At 42.8% G+C, this 12,595-nt stretch overlaps 1 protein-coding gene across 2 annotated transcripts in view; it reads right to left on the bottom strand.

Moving 5' to 3' along the window:
* Spata13 (spermatogenesis associated 13) overlaps positions 1–6,638 on the bottom strand; it is a 151,468-nt gene extending 144,830 nt beyond the window's left edge. For both annotated transcript variants that reach the window (XM_071611318.1, XM_071611319.1), the window contains exon 1: positions 6,505–6,638. The gene's annotated coding sequence lies outside the window, so the exon portion shown is untranslated. The remainder of the gene's footprint in view (positions 1–6,504) is intronic.
* Positions 6,639–12,595: the final 5,957 nt, after the last annotated feature.

Here is a 12,595-nt window from a genome sequence, read left to right as displayed (position 1 = left end):
CTGGAAGCTGTCAAACATCCCAAAGTCTAGGTCATGCCCAAAACCAATCACAGGGTATTTTGTTTATTTGTTTGTTTGTTTTGGGGGTTGGCATGGAATAGACCTCAATTTTTTAAAGATTCCTCCAGCTACCCCTGACTAGGTAATGCCAACGTGCAGCTAAGCTTCTGAAACCCTCAGCCGAGAGATCCGGTATTACAATGGCTGAATGTATGTGTCCCTCCAAAATTCACATATTGTAAGTGATTAGGTCATGACGGCTCCACCCTGATGAATGGGATTAATGCTCTTACAAAAGAGGCTTCAGAAAGCTATCTGGTCCTTCCATCTTTTCTGCCATGAGAGGACACAGTGTTGGTCCCTTTTTGCCCTTTTCACCCCTCCTGCTATTTGAGGATGCAGCAAGAAGACCCTCACCAGACATCAAATATTTATGGCTTAAGCTTGGGCTTCTAAGCCTGCAGAACTAAGTTTCTCTTCTTGATAATTACCCAGGCTAAGACATTCTATTATAGCAGGGAGAAGGGAATAAGATAGATACTGTCTATGTTTTTCAGATATGATAACTAAGGCACAGAAAGGTTAAGACCTTCACAAGGTCACACAGCTGATACAGCAACAGAGACAAGCAGATTGCCATACAACTACTAAACCAAATCATGGTAGCTTCAGGTGTTCCAGAAAGAGATTATACAGTGGCATTAAGCAGGGTGGACAAAATAAACTGTTAGGACATACACTGGGGAAAGAAGTACACAAATGTGGATGACTGTTGACTTGAGGGAAACTATCCATCACACAATCAGGAAGGAGCACAGTCACAGGCACAGCCTTTGCAGTTCTCTGCAAAGGTATTCACGTAGCAATTAAAAAGTAGCAGTTCAGGAGCTGGGAATGTGGCTCAGTGGTAGAACACTTGCCCAGAATACTCAAAATCCTGGCTTCCATCCACAGCACTGTAAAATAATTAGAAAAAAAAAAAAAGAGTTGCTATTTCCAGGTTACCTCCTGAAAGCACCTGCTCTAGAACAGTAGTGCTCAGACATCAGTATGCATGAAAATCACCTGGGAGGCTCATTAAACTACAGAGAGCTGGGAGACACCCCCAGAGTTTCTAATTCAGTACAGCCTTAGAATTTACTTTTCTAACAAGTTCCCAAGCATTCTTGATGCACAGGATCAGACACATTGACAAGCTGGGGGCTGTAGCCACAAGAAGCTGTTTGAAGGCCTCTGGTGATACCAAGCTAAAGTCCACCTCCCCACCTCTGTTTATACTGTCCCTGGGAGGCTGGAATGCCCGCCTTTGTCAGTGGCTTCCCTGCCTGCTCTGTCCTCCAGGAAGCTTTTCTGGATCTCAGAGCTCTCCTGTGCTCCCCAACACCCTCCATATAAACAAAACACCTCACCCACTGCTAGGTTTTTGCATATTCACCTCTCCCACCAGATAAGAAGGGGAACCTCTATGAAATTAATTCTGATTAATTTTCCATCTTCAGTATCTAGTAAGTGTTAGGTATACATTTGTTCCTCCAAACCAGCACTGAAAGTATTATCACACCTGTGATCACAATAGCCATAAATCCACATAATTCCCCAATTAGTCAATTAGTGATGAATTAGAAAGAAGCTTAAACATCACAGGAAAGCGGTCTCTCCCTTGCCTTCCCTGGGAAGGATGGAAATGGAGCCCATTTCTGAAGCATTAGAACCACAGAGTCCAAACATACCCGTAGAATATGTTCAGAAGAACAAGCATAAGTTGTTCAAGACTTAAGACCTGTTATCTCCATCTATATCATACATGGTGTCTTGTTTAAGGACACTGTTATAATTTTAACACTCAAATACAATAGACTGCTCACTGTACCTATTACACAGTATTTTTTCTTAAAAAAAAAAAAAAAAAAAAACAGAGACTGACCGAAGGTCTGACCTGCAATACCAGGAACACATCTCATCGCAGGGCTTCCATCTGGCTGTCAGACAGTAAAAGCTTATTCGCCCTTCCCCTTGCACATGCTTCAGCAATGATTCCCCTTTCCCAGTTTGCTGAAGTCTACAGTAGGGGTGCTGGGGGCAGATGTGACTAAGGGGGGCAGTGTTAAGAGGACAGGGTAACTAATTGGCCTGAGGAAGGTCCTAGAGACCCCTCAGGTTGCTTTCCTACCAAAAATGTTCCAGTTTGGCCATTTGAGGCCTATGTTCTATTTTTTTCTAGGGACAGTTTGCCAATTTTAAAAAACATACTCTGCCAAAGTGTTAATTTGGGTTGAGGGAACAGGCTGGCCCTTCCCCTCTCCTGGATTAGACAAGTGGAATTCCTTAACCCTGTGGCTAAATCCTGAGAAGAAGTTAAGGATCAAGTGGGAGAAATTTTGAGACAGGTACATGGTCCATGAAATTAGAACATCTAAGCTCTCTTAGATATTTCACAAAGACAGTGAAGGGCCTGTTTCAAGGAAAAGGGTGGGAGTGTTTCTGACCAGGAAATCAGATCCTTTGTAGTCCTGGTTAGACAAGAGACAGTCTGTCATCTTGGACATTGGAATGTGAAGACTATAAGACTACCTATGTTGCCATCCCAACCACAACACATTGCCAGAACCACATGGAAAAAGCAGCACCATTCTCTTCTTGCCACAATTTCCCGGGTTCAGAGAGGCAGACAGCACCGTTTACACCCAGGAAAGAGCCAAAACTGGACCCAGAACTCTTCTGAGCCTTCAAGCTCATAGGCCTTGCTGCCCAATTCGGTGCTTTTTCTTCTTCAGCTCAGCAAGTAGGAACCATCTACCTGGTAAAAGGTGTAAAAAGCTTTGTAATAGCTTTTCTGTCTCAGGGAGTCACAGGCTATAGAAGGATGCACATGGATCTCCTAAGCCAGGCAATCCTCAGTTCAAGTCTCAGCTTCAGCTCTGATGATGGAGCTTTGGGCACCACACAATCCTCATCTGGACACAAAACACGGACAACAATGTGCTCAAAAGTTTCCTCCAGGGGCTGGGATTATAGCTCAGCAGTAGAGCGCTTGCCTCGCACATGTGAGGCACTGGGTCCGATCCTCAGCACCACATAAAAATAAATAAAGATATTGTGTCCATCTTTAGAAAAAAAAAAAAATCTTTAAAAAAAAAAAGTTTCCAGGCTGGAGATGTGGCTCAAGCGGTAGCGCGCTCGCCTGGCATGCGCGTGGCGCTGGGTTCGATCCTCAGCACCACATATAAATAAAGATGCTGTGTCCGCTGAAAACTAAAAAATAAATATTAAAAAATTCTCTCTCTCTTTAAAAAAAAAAAGTTTCCTCTCTTCTCCCAAGGGGTCCATGGCCACCTGCTACACTCTAGAAGTCTAAGAGAATAGTGCAGCCATTACACACAATGCACACCTTAGAGCAGCAGGGTTTAATTCTGTCCAGAAAAGTTGTTTTGGAAGGAGTTGGGCATCATAAGTAAACAGGACTCTTGTATCTCCCTGAGGGTGCGGGAAAATTACACAGAGGGCACAGGTAGGAACACAGAGAAGAGTGTGGGGCAGGGAGGTGGCAACACAAGAACAGCAGCTACTCTTGCCCTTGACTTGCTTTCTCTCTCATTGCTGTTTGATTTGCAATACAGAGAAGAAAACTGTGTACCTGCTTTGTACTAATGCATTTCTCTCAGCAAAGGGGAAAACACAAACATCACAGTTACTGATTTTCATATTCCATGTACTTATAAAGTGTGCCTCTAGAAAGCCAAGTACCTTTAGTGTTCTTTCCTCACATTTTAGAAATAATAGTTCTTTCTAAAACATCTAAATTTATATTTCTGTGATATTATGATCCTAATTATGCCATTACATGTCTCAAAAGCAAACATTTAAAAATATTTAGCTTTCACATGGAAAAAAGTGTGAAGGAAAAGGAAGGGAAAGACAGTTTGTCACTTTCAACAGCAGAGAGATCAACCCACCAAGCTATAGAGCCCCATGGGCAGCTCTACTTCTCTGCTGCTTCCCCTTGGATATGTCATTTTATTTCTCTGGGCCACAGATTCTTCATCTGTGGAATGTAAAGTTCTTTCCAGCTACCAAAGTGTATAACTTCAACAACAGTCTATCTCGGTATCTGTAAATGTAGAAATACTTGCCTCCAACTCTTAGGAGGGTGAAAACTAACAAGGAAATGTTTGATCAAGGCTTCAAGATTGCACAATGAAACAGAAATAAACAAGTCTTATAAAATCACAGTTCTCAGGGACCCCAAAGTCCATCCAGCTAAAGTGAAAGTGAACTTTCACCACACAGGAGATGATTGGCAATGGTCTTTTTTATGACATTTTTTTCTTCCTGGCTGAGGGAAAGCAGGCAGAAGGCACAGGTGAACTGACAGCCCAGGTACTATCCTCAGGCATTCTAGAGAACACCAGGCATTCCAAATTTTCTCCAGCATGGTCCTATAAGAGTTTGTGTCCTCAACAAGTGTACATTGCAGACTAAATAAAATATGTCAAATAATGACCTCATTTCTAAAACTAAACTCCAAGCATGCCTGAGTTTGAGAGGCCAGTCCTATGGCATGGAAGCTCTGTGCCTAGTGAGAAGAGGAGGGTTTCCACCACTGCATAGTGATGAGAAACCTAGCCTGTTACTTCTCTGAGTTCCCTTTTCTCATTGGTAAAATAGGGACAATGTAGATTCTACATTACAGGGATGTAAAGAGGATTTTAAATGAGTATTAATTACATGTAAACCCTCAGAACAGTATTTAGCACACAGCAAGTGTTTAATAAACGCTACCTAATAATCATATTAATGTCAGTATTAACATCATTCAAGAACTATATGTGCTATTCTGCTTCAGTTAAAAAAAAGAAAGAAAGAAAAGAAACAGTGGCAAATGAGAAGATCCTGAGATCCAGATCACTCCTGAGGAAATGCAGCTGCCCCCTCCTCCTCAGAATGTCTCCTCCCAGACATTCTGAAATACAGATGTATGCAAGGTAATGGAGTGCTAAATGGAAAGGAGGAAAAGGAACCTAGGGATGCTAAGGGACTGTGAAAAAGCACAACAGAAGGACCAGAGACCAGATGTGCTTACAAGGGCAGCAGGGAGAGTGCTGGAGAAAGCACTTGCCAGGAAAAAGCAGGTAAATGGGAAGAAAGTGCCTGTAGAAGGAGGAGGTAGGGGGGACAGGATGGGACACCCAAACAAGCAAAGGAGCAAAAATAAAGGAGGATATAATGAACCTTAGGACTGGGAGAGAGGTGAAGAATGGCAAATTAGGGGGCCTTAGAAGGTAGATGCAAATTAAAATATTGGATAAGAAGAAACAGCCACATAAAGAGCCTGAGGATGAGGAAGGGGCAGAGAACAAGGTTCTGCAGCACATGGAGGGGTGCATAATTAACCAGAGAACAATGCTGTGAGGAAGTTTAAAAGTGGGGGGAGGGGAGACTAAAAGAGAAACTGGGCGTTTGTTAAGAAAGGTGGGAAAGAAAATAGAGTGGAAACAAAAAACAAAAAAATTAAAATAGGATGAAATTTCCCTGCCTGTTAGTAAGAATAAAAGAGGGCAATGAACTGGGCGATCTGGAGGAGTTAATAGGGAAGAAAACACTAGGCAACAGAAAATGAGTTGAGGTGCAGACTTGGGAAACCATGGTTACAAATGCTAAATAAATATCAAACAATTATTCTATTTGTCAATATAATTATCCAACGCTGGGAAGCAAATAACCCAGACTTGCTTTGATTTTTTTTTTTCAATTGGAGGGAGGGAAATTTGCTCTGATCCTGTAACTGCTCAGTCAGATGGGTGGCCCGCCAACACAGGTCACCTGAGTTCCCCCTGATGCTGGCAGCAGCGCCGGCTTCTACCTTCCTGGGACTAATAATTCTTCCACCTCCTGAACAGAAATGGTGCCAATCCAACTCTGCCAGCTCACTCCCTTTCAGTCAAGTAAGGACAGACATCAAGTCCCAAAGTCTTTCTCCTGGAATAAGCCCCAGTAGGGAACTGGGGGGAAAACTTGCTTTCTAAGCCAAGTTCTCCAACCGCATCCCCTACCGGTCCTCTGGAAGCACAGGTCGTGCTGCTGAAGTGAGCAGAGCGTTAAAGGAGTCACTAAGCAGCCAAGGGTTTACTCAACCTTTGTCCGTTCTCCCGACGCAACCCCCTCAGACCCGGGCCAGTGAGCAGGGAGCGCGGGGTAGAGTTTCAGGGTAATCCCTGGACGGGTCCAGCAGGAAACCGCCTCTTGCAAGAACACCACACGCACGCTCTGACCCGAGGCAATGCTGCTGGAAAAGCCGGAGGGCGCCAAGTAACTACTACCCGGCAGGGAGCACAAACAGCGGCCCAAAAGCTGAGCAGCCGAGGCAGGGCCCACGAATCGGGAGGAGGAGTTGAGAGCAGTATACCCTCAAGTCCCTGAGGCCGTCAATTACTCCCCGCGTGCCCAGCTAACAGCCCGCGCCCCACGGCCGCCGGGCAGACCCGAGCGCCCCCGGTGCAGCCTCACCTCGCGCTATCTCCACTTGACGGAGCCTTCAAAGCCAACGTATCCAAGACGTCCCTGCGCCCCAGGGACTGCTCCAGGCCAGCAGAGCCCCGAGCTCGCCGGGTTCTCTCCGGCGCGGCCTCGGGGCTGGCGGCTCTGGGACAGCCGCGGGAAAAAGCGCGGAGCAGAGCCTCCACCCGCCGGCAACCCCCGGCTCCCTAAAACCACGCCCCCCGGCCCAGCTCCCTCCGGCCACGCCCCCGGCCCTGGCACGCCCCGCCGATTCACCTCAGGCCACGCCCCTGATCGGCTCACACCGCCCCCCCCCCCCACCTCGGGCCCAGCCCTACCCCCTGGCCTTGCCCAGTGGCGCGGCTTTTCACTTGCAACCACCCCGAGGCCTTGCCCTCTGCACAGTTCCTCCACTCTACTCCATCCTTAGATCCAGCTCAACCCCGGAGTCCTCCCCACTCTCACTTCACCCCATCCAAAAAATTACCCCCCTACCACGCCCCATTCCTCTTCCTCACGCCTCAGCCCCATCCCTGTTTCTCCAGTCACAACACCCCCTACCCAGCGCAACTCTCTTCCAGCCTCCCATCTACCCCCCACTGCAGCTCACAGACTGCCCCACCCCACCCCCAGCCGGGTTCCTCTCCTACTCCCACCCATAGCGAACTCCTGGGTCCGCCTGAAGAGGGAGAAGCCGCCTCGTCTCCTGGGCAACGGTCCCCACTCCTAGCCCCACTTCTGCCTGTAGTTCACGTGGGGCGAAGGCTGCGCTTGATTTCTGAGTGAAGGGAACCCCAAGGTGAGGATGCTTCAACCTACTGGTTTCCCCAGGGCCTGGGGCAAGTCTTGTGAGGGGTGTTTCAGTGAACTCAAAGGACCATCGTCACCTTTCTTATTTGTCCTAATCATTGATTCACATGAAAACCACAGAGGGGATGCAAACCCTTCTGTGCCCCAAATGTCCCATGATTATTTCCTGTTACACAACTAATGGAATTCATAAAATAAGTGCATTCTTTTTAAAAAGTGTAGTTTTTAAGATGATTACATTGATCGGTTATAATGTGCAAGCACGATTATTATAAACATGTATTACTTTTACAATTGAATATCCACAATTTTTAGACAAAAGGACAATTAATATATTGCCCGATGAAAATCAATTGATGTTTTAAATATTGAAAACACTAACCTGTGTGATAATATAATGGTGGGTATATGTCATTATGCACTTGTCAAAACATAGAATGAACCTCTTATAAGCCATGATCTGTAGTTTTTCATAGCCTATCAGTATTGACTCATGGGTTGTAACAAATGTGCAGAACTAATACTGTTGACAATACAAGAAACTGTGTGGAGGGAGGGAGTATGAGGGAGAGTATATCAGAACAGTACAATTTCCACTAAGTTTTCTGTAAACCTAAAACTTCTCTAAAAAATAGGCAACCAATTAAAACACGCCAAGATATTAAAGTAGTATTACTAGGTGGTAAAAATATGGGCAGATTTTATTTTATTCTTTTAGTTCCCTAAATTTTTGACAATGAGCATGTATGTTAAAAGCACAAAAATATTCTAAAAATAAGCTGTGGAAAATTTTATAGACATAGCATGAAAGATGATATAATTAAATATTCCATTTTATTTCTATTTTATGTAACTAACAAGATCTGCATGAAGCCCTCATAAATGAAATCCGTCTTAATATTGTTTAAAAAAGAGTATCAAGGACTAACTTGAAAGTTTTTTTTAGTATCTCGTTAGAATTAACTTAAATCTGAGCAGTAGGTTTTGATTTTTCTTTAAAAACATCTGTGTTTCCAAAGATTGTTTCTGCCTGCTTGGAAACCACTATTAATATTTACACACAATGCCTTTTTTTTTTTTTTTTAGCAAAGAAACCATTATATTTGAAACCACATCCTTGGGAAAATAGGTTTGGCATTTAAATGAGTAGATTTCTGTAGAATCAAACAGACTTGAACTAAAAGCATCCTGCCTCTCAGACACCCAGAGTGACCCTCAGTAAGCTAAGTTTCAGCTTCCTCTTCAGTGTGGAGCTGACAGTGGTAGCTCCCTTTCTTCATTGGTTGGGGAATTAAAACTCTTAATATCATCTTAATATATATATGGGTGCCTGATAATTGTTAGTTGTCCTTTAAAACAAATAAATAAACAAACATTTTTCAGGATTTCAGTGGAGCTCCATGAGCTCCTGGGATAAAACGTATTTCTGGGTTCAGATTTTAAACTTGTTAGAGGAAGTCAGGATGATTCAAGAGAAAAATAATTGATTTGATACAGAGAGACTGGGTACTAACCTCCACACTCGCTATCTAGCTATGTGCACCACATGGGTTAATACCATATAACTCTAATTCTCACTTTTTTTAATCTGAGGGATCTGGGCCAGATATCTAGAGTTTTTTGTTTTTTGTTTTCCATTTCCATTATTCTACAAGGATTATAAGTATCTAAATGACTTCTAACTAAAAAAAAACAACAATAAAAACCTGTATCTGATAGAGGCGATTCTCCCTGCCTACATGTCTGGCCATCACTCAGCCCTGCAAACAAAGCTGACATCTGCACTCCATTGTTCCCCACAAATGGGAACCTCCCAGGGTCTCTTGTCTTTTTTCCTCTCTGCTGATCTGCTAGTACCCAAGTTTAACTAGCAGCTCAAATTCTAACAGTAGCCAATTTTAAATTTTCATCTAAGATTGTTCATAACAGCACTGTTGCTTTCTACAGGAGAGTATCCAGGGATAGAAACTTTCACCAATAGTTTTTTTCCTGTCATGTAATAGAAATTATAATCTATCTTCCCCTTAATATTCAGTGAATTCTTAATAGCCTATGGGCTTTACATTCATTATCTTAAAACATTAAAAAATGGTTATCATTCTCATTTGATAGATAGGGAAAACGAAGTTCAGAGAGGCTGGATGAATATCTAAAGTCACACAGCTAATAAGTGATGGAGCCAGGACTTGATTTCCTACACCCGCTTTTATTTTATTTTATTTTATTTTTTTATTTTTATACCTTTATTTTTTTTTAATTTTTTATTGTTGGTTGTTCAAAACATTACATAGTTCTTGATATATCATATTTCACACTTTGATTCAAGTGGGTTATGAGCTCCCATTTTTACCCCATATACAGATTGCAGAATCACATCAGTTACACATCCATTGATTTACATATTGCCATACTAGTGTCTGTTGTATTCTGCTGCCTTTCCTATCCTCTACTATACCCCCTCCCCTCCCCTCCCCTCCCCTCTTCTCTCTCTGCCCCCTCTACTGTCATTCATTTGTCCCCCTTGTATTATTTTTCCCTTTCCCCTCACTTCCTCTTGTATGTACTTTTGTATAACCCTGAGGGTCTCCTTCCATTTCCATGCAATTTCCCTTCTCTCTCCCTTTCCCTCCCACCTCTCATCCCTGTTTAATGTTAATCTTCTTCTCATGCTCTTCGACCCTACTCTGTTCTTAGTTACTCTCCTTATATCAAAGAAGACATTTGGCATTTGTTTTTTAGGGATTGGCTAGCTTCACTTAGCATAATCTGCTCTAATGCCATCCATTTCCCTGCAAATTCTATGATTTTGTCATTTTTTAATGCAGAGTAATACTCCATTGTGTATAAATGCCACATTTTTTTTATCCATTCGTCTATTGAAGGGCATCTAGGTTGGTTCCACAGTCTTGCTATTGTGAATTGTGCTGCTATGAACATCGATGTAGCAGTGTCCCTGTAGCATGCTCTTTTTAGGTCTTTAGGGAATAGACCGAGAAGGGGAATAGCTGGGTCAAATGGTGGCTCCATTCCCAGCTTTCCAAGAAATCTCCATACTGCTTTCCAAATTGGCTGCACCAATCTGCAGCCCCACCAGCAATGTACAAGTGTACCCTTTTCCCCACATCCTCGCCAGCACTTGTTGTTGTTTGACTTCCTAATGGCTGCCAATCTTACTGGAGTGAGATGGTATCTTAGGGTGGTTTTGATTTGCATTTCTCTGACTGCTAGAGATGGTGAGCATTTTTTCATGTACTTGTTGATTGATTGTATGTCCTCCTCTGAGAAGTGTCTGTTCAGGTCCTTGGCCCATTTGTTGATTGGGTTGTTTGTTATTTTATTGTCTAATTTTTTGAGTTCTTTGTATACTCTGGATATTAGGGCTCTATCTGAAGTGTGAGGAGTAAAGATTTGTTCCCAGGATGTAGGCTCCCTATTTACCTCTCTTATTGTTTCTTTTGCTGAGAAAAAACTTTTTAGTTTGAGTAAGTCCCATTTGTTGATTCTAGTTATTAACTTTTGTGCTATGGGTGTCCTATTGAGGAATTTGGAGCCCGACCCCACAGTATGTAGATTGTAGCCAACTTTTTCTTCTATCAGACGGCGTGTCTCTGATTTGATATCAAGCTCCTTGATCCATTTTGAATTAACTTTTGCTGCACCCGCTTTTAAACATTATGAAGAAAGCAATACTGAGTTCCCCTCAAAGTCCTGGAGAAGAATTGCTGGATTCTCCCTCCCCCTAATTCAGCAAGAGTTTCTTAGAAGGAAACTTTCAGGTTTCTCCACATTTCAGGTTTTTCTTTGAGTATCTTCTACAAGATAAGAATTCTAGTTTCTGCCGCACCTTCTACTGACTTTTGGGATAAATCCATTTTCTATCTACATTGATAGAACCAACCTAATTTATTAACTTATTAATCGCAAAGAAGGTTAACTGTCTTTTTAACCTTTCCACCTAGACCACTGCAAAGAGTAATCTGAGGTCAGTGTTGGACACCACCGACCTGGCTGTCATCTAGAGGGAGTATCTTCATGTCTAGATCTAGAAGGGGGACACTGAAAGATCAGCAAGAATTATTCACACATACTCCAGTTGACTTTATCAATAATATTGCTTATGTTTTATCTTCATCTATCAGTCTCCAGCATTGTGTTTGTTTGGAAGGTAGGAATGGAACGAAGGAGGTTAGTTGACCCACAACTGCCCCTGCAGCATAAAGTAACCCCAAGACCATGTGTCTCTTCTGTTCTCTAGCCCTGTGATTTCAGGAAAATTCCTTAACCTCACTATGACCAGTTCCTCATCTGTGATATATTGTGGTGAAGATTAAGTGTGATGATGATGTATGTAAAGTCCTAGCTCAGTGCTTAGCACATGGTCAAATGCTAAATAAATAGTGGCTGTCTTTGAATAGAATGGAGAAGGTGGCTGGCCATCTTTAATTCCATGGTTGCTTTAGAGCAAAGACCTAATCCAAAGCTTCCTAGAACGATAAAATAATGTTTGGCATTTATCAAATTATCTCAACATATAAATGTCTACTTAGGGGAGGGTGAGAAGGGACCAAATAATTTGGGCAGGGAAAAGAAAACATTGTCTTTGCTTTTTGCCCAGGAAAGGATGTCAAGGCCAGTGGTTCTGGAGAGCACAGAAGGGACAGGCCGGGATTCAGCTCCAGGGAACTATCTGCAGAGACAACCCATCTGCTTAGAGAAAGGGATGCTTTCACACCAGGGTTGAGAGGGAACACAGATGGGAAGGTCAGCCACAAGAAAGAGAAGATGATGACCGGTATAACATTGTCCTCACAGTTGTTATGGAAAATAGTATGTTGATCCTTCAAAAAATTAAAATTAGAATCACTATATGCTCTAACATTTCCACTGCTGGGGCTATAGTAAAACGAAAGCATAGATTAAAACAGATACTCATACAACGTGTTTATAGCAGAATTGTGCACAATTGCCACAAGGTAGAAGCAACTCATATTCATAGGTGGATGCAAAACTAAAGAAAATGTGGTATATGCATGCAAAGGAATGTTACTCAGCTTTAAAAATAAAGAAAATTCCAACTTGCAACCTGGATAAACTTGAAGACACTACACTGAGTGAAATAAACCATAAGCAAAAAGGCAATATATGAATCTACTTAGACGAGCTACCTGGACTACTCAAATCCAAAGAAATCAAAAGTAAATTGGGAGGGCTGGGTTGTGGCTCAGTGGTAGAGCACTTGCCTTGCACATGTGAGGTACTAGGTTCAATCCTCAGCACCATATAAAAATAA

This window comes from Marmota flaviventris, chromosome 4 (assembly GCF_047511675.1).
Source record: "Marmota flaviventris isolate mMarFla1 chromosome 4, mMarFla1.hap1, whole genome shotgun sequence".
Classification (NCBI taxonomy): domain Eukaryota; kingdom Metazoa; phylum Chordata; class Mammalia; order Rodentia; family Sciuridae; genus Marmota; species Marmota flaviventris.
Note: the sequence above shows the minus strand (reverse complement) of the source record. Positions and strands in the feature narration are given on the sequence as shown.